We start from the raw sequence: 16181 nt of genomic DNA, 5'->3' as shown, positions 1-16181 counted from the left end.
CTCGTGCAGATGGCTTGCAAATTCAGAGTGCAAGGCCTTAAGTTGCGGTGTATTTTTTTTTTTAGTGTATGTGTGTGTGTGAAATGGATAATACGGGTTGTTTCTTTCAAACAACGTGGTTAGGCTTGTCAGCATGGGCTTTGTTCTCTATAAACTGTGCATATGGTCCACCCCAGTCATACCAATCAATCTCAGGCTTGTTTTCTGCGGCTGGGCCTGTCAAAGTCAAATCTGGCTGAAGCCAACTCTCTGTCAGAGACGCGAAAGAAGTTTACATAAGAGACTTAATGACAATCTTAATAGTAGTGCATTTAAGTACTCCATATCCTAGATGTGTTATTTGTGTCTACCCAATTAACTGCATGTTTTTTAAGCCATACTAAATCTCTTTGCCACTACTTTAAATACAACCCGGAAAGTCATTTGCTAACATACTGGCATTGTCAACAGGCTTTTGACTCGTAGGGAATTGAAAAATATATATTATAGAAGAATGGTGTATGTGTGGGAAAATAAACCAGGACCAAAGAGTTCCATTGACCAAGCATCCATTAGTTAGAAAAATGAAGCAGTTTCTCCTGAACAGCAAAGAGCCACTGCTCCTCCCTTCTCATCAACGCTTCATTTCATTTCTCACACATTTCAGGGAAAGAGAGAGAGAGAGAGAAAAGGGCAGGGTGGCCAGAGAGAGCCTATCCTCTCAAAACTAATTAAGAAACCAGAGACGACCAGTAAGCGATAAGAGTGTCTATTGGTAAGGCTTATTACCAAACCTCAGAGATAAAGCAGATAACCAAAAAGAAAAAAAGAACTAAAAGAAAAAAGTGAAAATTGCAAAATTTATCTGGGACAACTTATTTGATTACTAATGAATCTCTTGCACAAAGGAATTAAAATGTTGACCTTTTCAGCGTAGGCCCTTGAGTTATTTTGTTGTCTGGATGTCGTAGGCTAAAGACGGAAACAGCATCTAAACATTTATAATGGATGACAAGTATACAGTATAAGAAATACAAGGGTATGGGGCACCCCTTAACCACAGTATTGTAAATAATGTTTCTGAAACTGGGACAGTGCTGAGGGACACATTATCTTCTGATATATCAAATATTGACTGTCTAGATCAAATTGTACACAATATATTTGTGGATGGTCCTGTAAACTAGTGTATGGACACATTTTTCTGGGTGCCTTAGAAGTTGTATTTTTCATGTGTGTTAATATGCAGTATTTATACATTGTGAGAAGCTGCTTTGAATAAAAACATTGAACCTTCCATTTGGTGACCTTTTTAAAAAAAAACAAAGAGTCGTGTTGAGTGTGGCCAAAGAATGTCATGATAGAGGTTTATCTATCCAGAGAGTGGAAGAAGAACTTTTTCTCCCTCTCCCAAAACACTAGGGGCGAAAACGCATGGTCGCTTTAGCCTCCTTTATTCCCTGTTTCAGCCAGGATCGAACACACGACAAGCCGCATGCGTTCGATCCTGGCTGAATCCTGGCTGAAACAGGGAATAAAGAGGGCTAAAGCGACCATGCGTTTTCGCCCTAGAACTCAAGGGCATGCAAAAAAGCTGATGGGCAGTAGATCCAGGATTGGTATATTCTCAGATAAATCCACTACATTTGTGTATATACCTTGTTAACACATTTTTGCAACGTTGGATCATGATAACCCTGTGCCAAAAATAATGACTACAAATTACACATGGATATAATTGTCTGTTGGCCACTAACTAATAGACTATATCTTTGAAGTATACCGTTCCCCTGCCATGGCCTAGGTAGGTAAAGGTAGTCCCCTGTGCAAGCACCGGGTCATTCCTGACCCATGAGGTGACATCACATCCCGACATTTACTAGGCAGACTATGTTTATGGGGTGGTTTGCCAGTGCCTTCCCCAGTCATCTACACTTTACCCCCAGCAAGCTGGGTACTCATTTTACCAACCTCGGAAGGGTGGAAGGCTGAGTCAACCTTGAGCCGGCTACCTGAAACCAACTTCCGTCGGGATCGAGCTCAGGTCATGAGCAGAGCTTTTGACTGCAGTACTGCAGCTTACCACTTTGCGCCACAGGGCTCTTAGGCCATTGACTAGACTATGCTTATTATGTTCCTGACACTCCTTCCACCTGAATTTAACTTTCAGTTAACATATTCCTCAGAATATAATCCAGAACCGACTGCAAACTCCATTAAGGTTATATTAACCTGAGGCCACTGTTTTCTTTGTTCAGACTATCTAAGCATTTATTGAGACCAACCATTCCTTGGTTGTGCTCTGGTTACTTCCCAAAGCTCTTGTGTTAATCTGTTAAATGTACCCAAAATCAGACTTAGGCGAAGAATGATGTAGAATTTTATGAGTAATAATTAACAACGGTGCAATCCTGATTTCTGCATGGCAGACATACAGAGTCAATCAACCATCGGATGAGTTCTGTTTTGTTCCTTTTTCCAGACGTCAAGAAGAAGAAGAAGATCTGGTTTTCATATTTTTTAAGGAGAATCAAAACGGTTTACAATCTCCTTCCCTTCCTCTCCCCACAACGGTAGGGTTGCCAGGTCCCTCTTCACCACCGGCAGGAGGTTTTGGGGCGGAGCCTGAGGAGGGCGGGGTTTGGAGAGGGGAGGGACTTCAATGCCATAAATTGGCAAAGTGGCCATTTTCTCCAGGGGAACTTATCTCTGCAACCTGGAGATCAGTTGTAATAGCGGAAGATCTCCAGCCACCACCTGGAGGTTGGCAACCCTAGCTGTACCTAACACCCTGAGTCAAAATTCCAAGGGTGCCTGCAGGCTGAAAAAGATTGGGGATCCCAATCTAGAATCATATGATCATAGGCTCTACGCTACACCAGCTCCCAGCACTGGAAAAACCACATCTGCTGTGATTAGGATGAGCCCTTGGCTGTTACTTTACCTGGTCTTTCATTACTGTTTCCTTTTCCCTATTGCCAGTGAATGGGTTGGCCTAAATTTGCATGCATTTAAATTAATTAAAACAGGAAAGCCTGGAATGACATCTTTTTTTCCACTGGAGAAGAAAATCGGCACTCCAACTGTGCAAGAGTGGTAAAAACTCTCCCAACATCCCCTGGTGACAGAGATTTTTCCTAGTGGGAAAGAGAGAGGAAATTAGGCATTTCCTATGTTTTGGCAGATGCTTCATATTTCCTGTAACAATAATGTCTTCTGCATCTATATACAGGTATAACAATATTTTTACCTGTATGCACTATTTACTCCTCAGGCTCAGCTGCAACGACTTCATTCTAAAGGATAAAACTGAAACTGCTGAAATGTACTTGAGCAACATAAAAAGCCTTCAATGTTATTTTCCTGCTTGGTTCCAAAGGTGTCAAAACAATCTTTTTACACTACTTCTGCCTTTCACTTAATCTATGGCAGAAGCTAAATTTAAATGAAAGAGCTATAAAACATTTATAAGAAAGTACTTTGCTTTACAGTCTCAGGGTCTTTTTTTCAAAGGAGGTCATGAATTGATAGGTGTTCAGCACACAAAAAAGAAAACGAGCCGGACCAAGGATGAAAAGAATGGAATCTCTGGATCCTGCCAAAATGGCCCCAGGGGGAGTGGGAGCAGGGGATGTCCCGCCTCTGCCAAAAGGCTAGCTACCCTATCGAGCACTTTCCCTCTAGGCTATTTACCTGACCTAAAACAGCCCTCTGTGGAGTTAATTTGCCCCATTGGGACAACATACATCCATTCTACATTTTGGCTTTATCTTTGCCCCAATGAAACAAAAACCAGTTCCATGGGGCCATTTCAGAAAATGTTGCAGAAGAGTTAACTGTTTGGGATCTTTGCATAAGAAACTCCTAGCATCACAAGCAGTCCAGCTAGGGCTGCCAGTCCACCCACTATGGTGGAAGGTCTCCCGCTGGCAGCCTTCTTTCCCTGTGAATACTTCAAGCGGCAGTAGGATAAATTAAAAAAAAAAAAACAGCAATGTCACCAGTGTTGCATTGTCAGTTCCAAGGAAAACCTTGAAGTGACATAGGGTAGCTCTAGAATTTGCCAAAAATTCTATGGTAAAGTTTCTGGAGATTCCTAGAGCTACCCTATGTCACTTCCTGGTTTTTCCCAGAAGTGATGCAGCAACATCACCAGTATCTCATAACTTGGGTTGCCAACCTCCAGGTGGCTGGAGATCTCCTGCTATTACAACTGATCTCCAGTCAATAGAGATCAGTTCACCTGGAAAAATGGCTGCTTTGGCCATTGGACTTTATGGCATTGAGGACCCTACCCTCCCCAAACCCTGCCCTCCTCAGGTTCTACCCCAAAAATCTCCAAGTATTTCCCAACCTGCAGCTGGCAACCTAGCTCTTGTGCATAGCTGAGTCATCATTAAGGTTGCCAACCTCCAGGTACTAACTGGAGATCTCCTGCTATTACAACTGATCTCCAGCAGATAGAGATCAGTTCACCTAGATACAATGGACACTTTGGAAATTGGACTCTATGGCATCAAAGTCCCTCCCCTCCCCAAACCCCACCCTCCTCAGGCTCCGCCCCCAAAATCTCCAGGTATTTCCCAACCCAGAGCTGGCAACCCTACTCATAACCCCTATCCCTGCACCCAACACTCCCACCAGTTGCCAGGTTAGGCCCAGCAACCGTGAGTCCAACCCTGATGTTCCCAGAATATGACAAATTTCTCATTCGGAGGAGAAGAAGGGGGATGAACATTGAGAAGTCACTTGCAGAGATGGGTTAAACTTTAAGTGAAAAAAACCAAGATAGCCAGCCGCCACAGCAATTTTCTGAAGTTTGAGTCATCTTACTTGAAAGTCAATAAGCCAGCAATCAGCACACAGAGTGCGTTTCTAGCTAGCAGGGAAGCCAGAAATATAAGCAGCCTGCGAAGTCAGAGATGCACTTGAAGAAAACACGTCCTTCATTTGTACTTCCGTTGGCTCTTGGTTTTAAGATTTTCTCATTCCAATTTGATAGTAATTTTTTAAAAGAAAGAATCACGGTGAGCATTTTAGAATATCAATTATTGTGTCTGTCTGATCTGACATGGTAATTTTCACCTGGAGCAGTCTTTTTTATTTAAAAAGGATGTAAAGAAATGTTTGGAACATTAAGAATAAACGAATCCAGCTTGTAAGGCATAAGAGACGAGTATTGCAATCCTGCGCAGAATTACTCAATGTCTTCGTTGGTTTGTTTCCTGTCAGCAGGTTGCAGCTAACCTATGGAGACAGGGTTGCCAACCTTCCGGTAATGGAAGGGAAAATAGGCACCACTGTACCAGTATCACAGAGATTAGAAAATCAGTAAAGGAGCGAGAGTTCTTAACAAAGTGCAAAAAACCTTTATCAAAAATGCTACTAATTAAACAGCACAACAATTATATACAGCATGTAAAGTCCACTATCCTATTAAATATAACAAGGTGCAGCAACGGTGTCAACCTCAGTTACATAGATTTCACAAAAAGTCTCTTGCGGAGTACATTCACCATTGCAGATAATGTAATTCAATACGTAGTCCTATTGATGTGATGCCGAGATTAATGAAGAGGATACGGCCGTTTCAAATTCTTAGCTGGAAATTCTTCATCAGTCCTTCAATCATTAAGCGTGTTGTAGGTCTACATATTATTAACAACCAAAACTTCTAGGACAGAATACAAGTCCCACGTAGGGTAATAAGGTGTGTAGCAGTATATTCTCCTGATGTTACAAACTGCGATATAGCTGCCAGCTAGAAGTTTTTATTGCTAATCCCCTCCCCAAACCCCACCCTCCTCAGGCTCTGCCCCCAAAACCTCCCACTGGTGGCGAAGAAGGACCTGGCAACCCTATATGGCAGGGGTGGGGAAACTTTTCCCAACAAGGGCCATTTGGATATTTATGACATCATTCGCAGGCCATACAAAATTATCAACTTAAAAATTAGCTGACCAAGCCCCAAGCAGGCAGCTGCCCCCAATGACCCCCCCCCCGCATGCAGGCAAGCAGAAGGCATCCAACTGGTGGTGCACTCGCCCACCTGGTGGCACAGGATGGTCTGTTGCACCATACAGGCATAGCCATCCAGCCACATGCCGGAGTTGCTCCTGCTCCGCATGGTAGGGCCGGATTCTACAGCCGGCTCCTGTTACCTCCGCCGGCAGGGGTGAAATGAGGACACACTGGCTAAGAACTCCCTCCCTGCGCATTCTGGCCCTGCCCCCTTTAACCCCTCTATTGTCGGCACTTTTGCCCCCCAGCCCTCTTGTAGTACAGAGGGAATACGTTTCTCCATGGCCCAGGTGGGAAAGGGTTAACACAGTTTCTTGGGCGGTCCTAGCAGCTCCATAGCTAACGATTCTTCTGCAAGGGGGGGGGGGAAATGTTCCTTTTCTCAGCAAAACAAATTCACATCCACCTTGAATAGAGGCTATTCCTGTCCGCGGGAGGGGGCGGATCGCCAGTCTTAGATCCTTCTGAGCAAGAGATCTGCCAGGACCCATGAAGGGTCAGACCAAATGATTTTGCGGACCTTAAATGGCCCCCTGGCCTGGTGTTCCCCACCCCTGCTATATGGAGACCCCATAGGGTTTTCAAGGCAACAGATGAACAGAGATGGTTTGCCATTGCCTGCCTCTGCGTAGTGATCCCTGACTTCTCTGGTGTTCTCCCATCCAAGTACTAATCAGGGCTGACCGTGTTTGCTTCCACAATCTGACAAGATCAGGCTAGCCTGGGCTATCCAGGGAAGGGTACTCCAGGCCCCACTAAAATCAACTAGCTGAGACAACAGTAACTCTCCATAGTATTGCAGTAAAAGTCTTCACAATCCAGAGGATTCTACAGAGTTTTGAGAAAGATGGCTGCAAAACATGGATGGTTGCCGAATAGGTGGAAAGTACAGATTTTCCAGGCTCTGCCCACACAACATCCATTTTCCCTGCCCTTGTTTCTGTGGCAGCTGCCCCACTACCACCGGGGGGGGGGGGGGGTTCAAGGATTTTCTTCTTCTTCTTCCTCTGCTAAGTATATTGCCCTGACCTGGATAGCCCAGGCTAGCCTGATCTTGTCAGAACTCAGAAGCTAACCAGGGTCGACCCTGGCAATTATTTGAAAGGGAGACCTCCAAGGAATGCCAGGTTTGTGACACAGAGGCAGGCAATGGCCAACCACATCTGAACATCTCTTGCCTTGAAAACCCCACCAGGGGTCACCATAAGTCAGGTGTGACTTGACAGGGGGGGAGTAACATTGTTGGAGTGAGCAACTCAGGATGTCTGGACATTGAGGGATGCTAAATTACCGTACTGTAAACGTGTACGTGTTATCTCTTGAATGGGATGTTCCTCTCTTTGTCAGAACATGGGAGCTGCCCTCTGACCCCTCCTCCTCTCGCAGTAGCCATTGTTCTTTGTATCCTTTCCACATGGACTGAAATGGAGATGAGCATTTCTGCAGGTCTCTCCCGTAGAAACAAATATATCATACTTGCCCACACGTAATGCCGGAATAGGTGGCCATTTATGTTAGGGGAATGTACTCTTTAGATTAGGGAAATGTACTCTTTAGATTAGGGAAATGTACTATTTAGATTGCAATTTACTTCTTGAGATGATTGATTTACTGCACTCAATATCCTGCTTCCACGACTGGGCAAAACTCTGCTATATTCATCAAATATACCCAATACATATCAATTTACCAATAGAATAGTACATGGCTTTTTTGTGGTGGTACTCACATGTACTGAGTAGCAGCAACTTTTGAGTTGCTCTCCCAAGTCTTGAGGGGGGAACTGGTGGAAAGCAGTGTAGCTTTCTACATGAGTACCTGCACCTTTTAAAAAAGAAGAAGACTGGGTATATCACTATATCAGTTACCTGGGGATCACCCAAAAAATCCCCCTAGTGATTTGGTGGGGGGTGGTAATAGCAACTGTGGGGCTTGAAGTGGAGGAAATGCGGGGAGACCTGCCTCTTGGAAGCCCTGTTGCTGTTATGCTCTATTAGTAGCCACAACAATAGCGGGTTTTTTGAAAGAATATGTCACTCATGGCACAGCCCAAAGACAGTTGTCAAAATCCTGAGAATCCTTTGCGATATGAAATCTCAGAGTAGTTTACAGTACTACCATAGTTCCCAACCTTTGTTCATTAGCGTACCCCTTGGCATCCCATTTCTATATATTGTACGCCTTATATTACAAAAATTAATTAATATTGTTGCTGTTATTTCAAATGCCTTTTCCCACCATTATTTACGCATACCCCAGGTTGGGAATCACTGCAGTAGTAGATATCCTGTGACGCAGGACTATCTCACAGGATGGATGGTTCCTAAATGGTTAGAAGATATCCCAAATGGGAAAGGATATGTGAAAGGTTATGTAATGATCAGTGGCCAGAGTAATTCTAAAGGTTTGAACATTGTTCAGAATTGAAATAGTGGCAAGGTCAAAAGCTGTTAATGTTAATGACATTATCAAATGTCCTTAAAAATGATAAAAATGATCAATTTTGTGAGAATGGCACAGCTAGACAGAATAATTTTATAATTAGTTCTTGTAGAAAGGTTAGCACTTTTGTTCGTTTAGTAATGCTGGAGGTTGTTTTAGCCTTAAAGTGTTGAGAGATTGGCTTGCCCTCTTATCTGGCCCTTTCCATTAGTGCTCTGAAATGATTAATATTTTCCCACTGTATTTTAATACATTTGAAATGCATGACATTTGAAATGTTTAAACTGTTTGATTAAACTGTTTAAAGTGTCCCAACATATTTGTAAAAATAATAAATTCCTAATAATAAAGAAATAAAAACAAACAGCAATCCTAAGAATACTTTACTGGGAATAAACCCCATTGAGTAGACCCGATTAAGATTCTGAGTAGACCTGCTAATAGGGTTGCCAGGTCCCTCTTCGCCACAGGCGGGAGGTTTTTGGGGCAGAGCCTGAGGAGGACGGAGTTTGGGGAGGGGGGGGGACTTCAATGCCATAGGGTCCAGTTGCCAAAGCGGCCATTTTCTGCAGGTGAACTGATCTCTATCGACTGGAGATCAGTTGTAATAGCAGGAAATCTCCAACTAGTACCTGGAGGTTGGCAACTCTACCTGCCAAGATGGCACCACAGGAGATTTACAGAAATTCCTGGAGCTTTGGGGAAGGAGGGCAGAGTTTGGGAAAGGGGAGAAGCTCGGTGGGGATACGATTCCATACACTCCAAAGCTGCCATTTGCTTCAGGGAAACTGGTCTCTCAAGTTTGGCAATAAGTTGTAATTTTGAGAGAACTCCAGGCCCCACCTGGAGGTTGGCAACCACATGTTTGGTATTTGACATTCTGACTGTCTAGGTTGTGTTTATACAACTTTTATCTCCCTACTGTTTTACCCATATCCCAATTTAATAATCTGTGTCTACCGCATGAAACGCAGCAGTCTCCATCCTGACCACATCAGATGTAATTAGGGCCTGATATACATGGCTAGGGTTGCCAGGTCCCTTTTTGCCATTGGTGGGAGGATTTAGAGGCGGAGCCTGAGGAGGGCGGGGTTCAGGGAAGGGAGGGGAGGGACTTCAATGCCATAGAGTCCAATTGCCAAAGTGGCCATTTTCTCCAGGTGAACTGATCTCAATTGGCTGGAGATCAGTTGTAATAGCAGGAGATCTCCAGCTATTACCTGGAGGTTTCTGTTTCCTGTTTTTCTTCTCCATTACCTGGAGGTTGGCAACCCTATACATGGCTCAACCTACCGGTAGTAGATCTTTGAAATCTGACTGCTTGTTTTTAACTGCATTTGCTTTCTCCACCCCACTCCAAGTATTTTCACCTTGGGTGTCCTAAATCCATCATTATATTACCTGAATGGTTAATCTAATGCCACTGTGGTAAAATTTGAATGTGAAAAACACATGGGAGGGACATATGATGTAATTCCTCTCCATGGCAATGGGACTCACTGGTAAAGACAATAATGCTAGCAAAAATTGAAGGCAGTAGGGAAAAAGGAAACCCCTAGTATGGCTGAGATGGGGACACATCTGCCTTCAAGACGTGGAAGGGGTTAACGGTGACATTTCCTGTCACCTGTGTGCTGGGTTCATGTGTCTTCCTCCATGATGTTGACTGGGCCTGGTACATTCTTTACAAAGTTTTCATATTGGCTCATAAGAATGGGCCAAAATGTTAGTAAGAATGGGGCATACAGAAATAGCAAGGTGAAGGAGTAGAGATTCATAGGGGGAAATGTTGAGGGGCCGTAGCTCAGTGGTAGAGCCTCTGCTTGGCATGCAGAAGGTCCCAGGTTCAATCCCCGGCATCTCAGTTAAAGGGACTAAGCAAGTAGGTGATGTTTGGGGAGGGACTTCAATGCCATAGAGTCCAATTGCCAAAGCGGCCATTTTGTCCAGGTGGACTGAAATAGCAGATCTCCTGCTACTACCTGGAGGTTGGCAACCCTGCATGGGTGGCCGAGCGGGGGAAGGAAAGCAGCTGGAGCATAGCCCCCACCCCTTCAGTTGGGTTCTTTTTCCAACTGTTATCTTCATACGAATTTAAAAGGACTGTTATGCAGGGGGAGCTGATGGTGGGGACAGCCTTCTACACGTGCTCAGAGGCACCTTCGGTTGCATGAACGAGCAGAGTGGAAACCTGAGCTAAGCGAAGGGCTTGGCTCCAGCACAAAGGCCAGGCGGGACCCCGTTCGGCCCTCACCGCCAACCCCCTGCGCTGCAGTCGCCAACCAGCCTGCCGCAGACGGCTGCCCAGGTGTCCCACTCCCGGTCCAGCCCCGTCCCAGCTCCGCCTCTTCCAGTCCTCGGCAGAAGGCTCGTCGTTGTCTTCACTTCTGGAGCGCGCAGTTGGCGACTGCGGAGAAGGCCCTGGGAAGGAGCCTGCCGCTTCCCGGAGGAGCCGGGAAGGCACCGCTGGTCCCCAGGCTCTTCAGCCAGGGGAACAAACTCAGGCAAACTCTGTGCTGGGGCGACGGCTCAAGTGCCCACAGAGAGGGCTCGGAGTGCCACCTCTGGCACGCGTGCCATAGGTTTGCCACCACTGGGCTAGGGTGAACTACAATGCTGACTTCAACCGTTTGTAGCAGCCTCCTCTGATTGCAGCAGAAAATAATTAGAGAAACACACCTTCCCAACAATACAGCCATTTAGTTTAAATCTCCTCCAAACACCTTTTGCAAAAGCTCTCCCATCAAATCAGATTGTCCCAGGTTTAAAGCCTTTTTTTTTTTTCTGGAGTGTGTGTGTGTGTGTGTGTACGTGTATTTTAAGTGCAACATCACTTCATTTATGTCTAAAATATTCATCCGGCTCTCGGCAACAGGGTGAGGGCTTTGTGCCAATCAAATGATGTATCAGCATTTGGGTGAGGCAGTCGGGGAAGGGAGGCATCCAATGTCAGCAGTAAATGTTAATCCCCAGTTGAGACAAGTGTTTTCTTTTGAAGCGGCAGAAAATTACCGGCAGCAAGTAATTAATTATTATAACAATACTAGTGGGGTGTGGGTTTTCCTTCTAAGTGTTTCTGTCTTCTGTGTTTTAATTTGGCAATACAAACTATGGGCTGAAAACTTAATAAGGGAACCTTGTTTAGACAGAGGAATTGGTAAACAACACGGTAATATAAGAACATTCTTCTTGCAGAGCCTACACAGATAAAATGACTGGCTGGCTCCAGGGTGTGACTGTGACCTATGTTTGCAACAGCTCTTGGCGTCCTTAAGTGGGCAAAAAGCAAGCCTCCCCCCCCCCCCACATCACATTGGTCCTGTATGTAACAGTTGGACAGTGTTGCCTGTCCAGTTTCCCACCACTAAAACTACTGGTGGAACAATGCTGTGAGAGATCTTTCCCCAGGCTTCAGTTGTAGCTTCCTTAACTGCCCTTTACGCAAAGTGATGGTATCGCTTTACTCCGCTCTGGTTAGACCTCAACTAGAGTACTGTGTTCAGTTTTGGGCACCACAATTTAAAAAAGATGTAGACAAGCTGGAACGTGTCCAGAGAAGGGCAACAAAGATGGTGAGGGGTCTGGAGACCAAGTCCTATGAGGAAAGGTTGAAGGAGCTGGATATGTTTAGCCTGAAGAGGAGAAGACTGAGAGAGGATATGACAACCATGTTCAAGTACTTGAGGGGCTGTCATATAGAGGATGTGCCGAGTTGTTTTCTGTTGCCCAAGAAGGTCGGAACAGAACCAACGGGTTGAAATTAAATCAAAAGAGTTTCCATCTAGACATTAGGAAGAATTTTCTAACAGTTAGAGCGGTTCCTCAGTGGAACAGGCTTCCTCGGGAGGTGGTAAGCTCTCCTTCCCTGGAGGTTTTTAAGCAGAGGTTAGATGGCCATCTGTCGGCAATGCTGATTCTGTGACCTTAGGCAGATGATGAGAGGGAGGGCATCTTGGCCACCTGGTCACTAGGTGTGGGGGGGAGGTAGTTGTGAATTTCCTGCATTGTGCAGGGGGTTGGACTTGATGACCCTGGTGGTCCCTTCCAACTCTATGATTCGAAGAAGAAGAAGAAGAAGAAGAAGAAGAAGAAGAAGAGTTGGTTTTTATATGCTGACTTTCTCTACCACTTAAGGGAGACTCAAACCGGCTTACAATCACCTTCCCTTCCCCTCCCTATAACAGACACCCTGTAAGGTTGGTGGGGCTGAGAGAGCTCTGTAATAGAACTGTGACTAGCCCAAGGTCACCCAGCCGGCTTCATGTGTGGGAGTGGGGAAACAAATCCAGTTCACCAGATTGGCCGCCACTCATGTGGAGAAGTGGGGAATCAAACCCGATTCTCCGGATCAGAGTCCACCGCTCCAACCAAACGCTCTTAACCACTACACCACGCTGGCTCTAGGGAAACAGAACAAAAGATGAGACATAACAGAAAAATCCTTGTGCGTGACAGGTATCAGCTGGGTTTGGCCAGCTTTCAAGGAGGAAATCATGCCTAGCCACAAGCCGTACCATAAAACAGGAAACAGCAGAAACCACCTTGTGACAGGAAAGCAAAACAACAGGGGGAGAAAACAAAACTGCGGTGGCATCTCAGGGGACCAGTCGTTCGGTGGGTGCAGATGAGAGACCCATTAAAAGAAAAAGAAAACAGGAAGTAGATTGCTAGGACAAGAAAAATATTAACACACACACTTGACACTGAGAGACACTGTCCTTCAGTGTTACTCCTCTGAAGATGCCTGCTACAGCTGCTGGCGAAATGTCAGGAAAGAAAATACCAAGACCACGGTCACACAACCCTTGATAGCCTACAAGAACCGAAAAATATTAACACTTGGGGAAAAACCCAAAGTTTGTTGGTTTGTTAACCTTGGCTGGCACCAGACATGGGCAGGATGGATGGGGCTCAGAGATCATTGAGCATCATCGTCATCAATCAATTTCCTGAAAGTGTACATGTGATCTCCCATGCAATACAGCAGGAATCTTTGGAGCAATTTAATTGCATATGCAATGACAGCTGTTGGCTTTGCCAAACCACGTTAAGAAAACTCCCCTTAAGTTTTCTTAAGGGTGGGGGAGTGATTTCTGCCCTTCTAAAGAAATGTAGGGGCCCTGCAGCTTAGTGAATAGGGTGTTAAATTTTTACTGAGGAAACATGGGTTCAAATTCCTGCTCACCCATGATGATCAATTGGGAAGGTGAACAAATTTAGTGACCTTAGTGTTTTGAATTTAAAATTTCAGGTTCTGACATAAGTTCTTCCCTCTGGGTATGAAATTATAGCCATCTTCCCCCCCCCCGCCCCTTCATTAAGGTGTCTGGTGCCCCAGTCACAAAACCAGGTCACCCACAGACAAGGCTGGTATTTCTACATACTTGGGATACTCCCCAAATAAGCAGGAAAATATGACTTGGTAGATTAACCACATGCGCATGCACACAAACACAAAAGGCAGCCTAAGGACTGAGTATGCTCCAGTAACACAACATACTGAGAGCAGTTGAGAGTCTATTAAAGAAAGGAAGGGGGATTAATCTGCATTTTCCCCGTCGCTGTTGGTTCTATCCAAGGACCACCGACTGGTGGGAGAACTTTATTCTCTGCGTGTGGAGCAATGAGCAGTGTGTTTACAGTTTCCATATGACATGCCAATCTTTTGTGGAAATCGTATCTGGTATGTTACCACTATGTTACCTCTAGGAGCCTCATGGCGCAGAGTGGTAAACTGCAGTACTGCAGTCCAAGCTCTGCTCATGACCTGAGTTCGATCCCGACGGAAGCTGGTTTCAGGTAGCCGGCTCAAGGCTGACTCAGCCTTCCATCCTTCCCAGGTCTGTAAAATGAATACCCAGCTTGCTTGGGGGTAAAGGGAAGATGACTGCGGAAGGCACTGGCAAACCACCCCGTTAACAAAGTCTGCCTAGGAAATGTTGGGATGTGACGTCACCCTATGGATCAGGAATGACCTGGTGCTTGCACAGGGGGCCTTTACCTTTTTACCTTATGTTACCACTGCCCAAATTCACAGCACAGCACATGTCACTTGCAGTGCTGCTACCGTACTCCTGTTCATGTGGTGTTCATGAACAAGTGTATTTTCTCTGTGCTGTTGTATAAACACAGCCTTTTTTTTAACCAAGTCAACACCAGCAAGTCTTCCACTGCCCCCCCCCCAAGAGGAAGTGGCAACAGCTGCAGAGGAAGCCACTGTGGGGGATGAACAGCCTCCCCCACCTGATCCTGGCTCTCCTTTCACAGGTATTGACCCATACAATCTTCACAGTAAAAACACAAATTATTTTCTGTTGTTGTTTTTTGCTGTCAAGTCACAGCTGATCTATGGCGACCCCATAGGGTTTTCAAGGCAAGAGATGTTCAGAGGTAGTTTGTCATTGCCTGCCTCTGTGTCATGCCCCCGGTATTTCTTGGAGGCCTCCCATCCAAATACTAGCCAGGGTCAGGGCTGAGAGTGTGTGACTGGCCCAAGGTCACCCAGCAAGCTTCCATGGTGTGTAGGGTTGTCAGGTCCCTCTTTGCCACCGGCAAAGGAGGGCGAGGTTTGGGGAGGGGAGGGACGTCAATGCCATAGAATCCAATTGCCAAAGCGGCTATTTTCTCCAGGTGAACTGATCTCTGTCGGCTGGAGATCAGTTGTAATAGAAGGAGATCTCCAGCTAGTGCCTGCAGGTTGGCAACTCTACATTAAGTGAAGCAGCTAGACAGATGGAGGGGGGAGACGGTTGATCCAAATGTGAGGAGTGGGAGGGTTGGGCAAGAGATTTAGTGGTGGTGGAAAGGGCCATCAAGTTGCAGCTGTCTTATGGTGACCCCGTTGGATTTTCAAGGCAAGAGACAAACAGAGGGGGTTTGCCATTGCCTCCTCTGCGTAGCAACCCTTTGTGGTCTCCCATCCAAGGACTAACCAGGGCTGACGTTCCTTACCTTCTGGGATGCCAGAGGGATTTCTAGGGAAGGGGGTTCCAAAGACTCTTGTCACTGGGTTTCTGCTGCTGTTTTGTGCTATGGAAGCTGCTCAACTCTAAGAACACTCTTAGCCAACTTTCCAAGCCAGCGTGGTGTAGTGGTTAAGAGTGGTGGTTTGGAGTTGTGGGGTCTGATCTGGAGAACCAGGTTTGATTCCCCACTCCTCCACATGAGCGGCAGAGGCTAATCTGGTGAACTGGATTTGTTTCCTCACTCCTACACACGAAGCCAGCTGGGTGACTTTGGGCTAGTCACAGCTTTCTCAGCCCCAACTACCTCACAGGGTGTCTGTGATGAGGAGGGAAAGGGAAGGTGATTGTAAGCCGGTTTGATTCTCCCTTAAGTGGTAGGGAAAGTCAACATATAAAAACCAACTCTTCTTCTTGTTGCTCTTCTTCTTCCATCGACAGGTGTGATTGCACACATTTGTAGAGGTCTGCTCCTAGCTCTCCAAGAGGCATATGAAATATTTTATCCACCAAACCTCAACCTGTCATACAACAGTGTTTTTTTCATTCCTTTGTAACAGAAAATAATATTTACAACACATCAATTAATGTTGTTGACAATGAACATTTCATCCCTGTTAATCTCACAATAGCTATTTTTTTTCAATTTCCTGGAGTTTGCCTCATATCTCTTTTCCAGGATATTATTTTAGCTTGCAAAGCTGAGAATGCAGTTATTAATACTGAACTTGAATTAGGGCTAGAAATAAAGCTGACACTCATTCACAAGGCGAAGAG

The sequence above is a fragment of the Euleptes europaea genome, chromosome 17, assembly GCF_029931775.1.
Source record: "Euleptes europaea isolate rEulEur1 chromosome 17, rEulEur1.hap1, whole genome shotgun sequence".
Classification (NCBI taxonomy): Eukaryota; Metazoa; Chordata; class Lepidosauria; order Squamata; family Sphaerodactylidae; genus Euleptes; species Euleptes europaea.
The sequence above is the reverse complement of the archived record's forward strand: the minus strand, read 5'-3'. Positions refer to the sequence as shown.